Source organism: Lissotriton helveticus, chromosome 4_1 (genome assembly GCF_964261635.1).
Source record: "Lissotriton helveticus chromosome 4_1, aLisHel1.1, whole genome shotgun sequence".
Classification (NCBI taxonomy): Eukaryota; Metazoa; Chordata; class Amphibia; order Caudata; family Salamandridae; genus Lissotriton; species Lissotriton helveticus.
This window is the reverse complement of record NC_136063.1, coordinates 614,748,650-614,750,105: the sequence shown is the minus strand read 5'-3', so window position 1 is coordinate 614,750,105 and position 1,456 is coordinate 614,748,650. Positions and strand designations below refer to the sequence as shown.

The 1,456-nt window shown below is 40.2% G+C and overlaps 1 pseudogene; it reads left to right on the top strand.

Annotated features, from left to right (window-relative positions):
* Nucleotides 1-628: 628 nt before the first annotated feature.
* Nucleotides 629-1,092, top strand: LOC144827259 (small ribosomal subunit protein eS12 pseudogene; annotated as a pseudogene).
* The last annotated feature ends 364 nt before the right edge of the window (nucleotides 1,093-1,456 follow it).

The window sequence follows — 1,456 nt, the reverse complement described above, 5'->3', positions numbered from 1 at the left end:
TCTTGTTGAAGCTCCACGCCAGAGTGTAACTGCCCAACTAATGGTGCTGATTTAAAAAATGTGCTCACTCGATACCAGTAATTACGTGCTAATGTCTGGGTGACCAAAACCGAAAGTGGACTTGAAGGCTTCCCTCTTATTGAGAAGTGTCGGCCATATTACTAGAGTGCGGCTCTAAATATGCAATGTGACAAAACATGATAATCTGAAAAGGAAAGCTGTAGAAATAAAGTGAAAGTACTGCGCCTAATGCCAAGGTGTCCTGATGGCATGATTAATACAAGTGGTAATGCAACATGATGAAAAAACTCTATTATCATACACACAGTTATTTGCAGTCAGGTAACCACATAATGCTATTAATGGAATGTTCAGGTTCTACAACAATTGTGGCGGAAACCTACACAGTGGGTATCCTGTCAATGTGAAGGCTAAATATATGTACTACAAACAATGAATACATATGAAGCATGGTATGCACATGCAAATTCTTTACGTCAAGTAATTGATCAGAATATATCTGCATAACATGAAATAACATCTAAATCAGACATTAATTAATTATACTGGTGTTCCCGGTGAATCAGTGTACAGATAAACTCAGCTTGCAAAAGTGCACATCATGATTCGACCGGTGAAACCCGCCCGACAACTGTCCAACGATGGCCGAGGAAGGCATTGCTGCTGGAGGTGTAATGGATGTCAACATTGCTCTGCAGGAAGTGCTGAAGACCGCACTCATCCATGATGGATTAGCCCGTGGCATTCGTGAAGCTGCCAAGGCATTGGACAAACGTTAGGCTCACCTTTATGTACTTGCTTCCAACTGCGACGAGCCAATGTATGTCAAGTTGGTTGAAGCACTGTGTGCTGAACACCAGATCAATTTAATAAAAGTTGATGACAGCAAAAAGCTGGCGGAGTGGGTTGGCCTTTGCTAAATTGACCAAGAAGGCATACCCCGAAAAGTAGTTGGCTGCTGCTGTGTGGTTGTCCAGGACTACGGGGAAAGAATCTCAGGCCAAAGATGTCATCGAAGAATACTTTAAAAAGAAGTAAACAGTCTTGAAAAAATAAAGCAAAACAAATTGATTTTAGAAAAAAAAGATTCATGTAAAAAATACAATTCTTGTGCTATACCATGTTGTTCTCAAATAGCCCGATGGGAATAAATCACTGTAACATACATGTTATTAGAATAATTCTCATGCCGTTATTTACATGAACATGTGAGAAGTAGGACTTCGCAGCCCCGTATCCAAATGCACAGCTCTGTGCCGCTGAATTTGCGTGCACTTAATATTCACTCTCCTTAGTCCATTCTGACTTTTTCAACCATTTTTATCCATATCTTGACGCTTTTATTTGACATTTTAAGTCATTGTTTCAATCCACCAATCGGGTAATGTGCCAATTTTCAATCTTTAACATTCAAACTGTGCCATTCCAGGCCTTC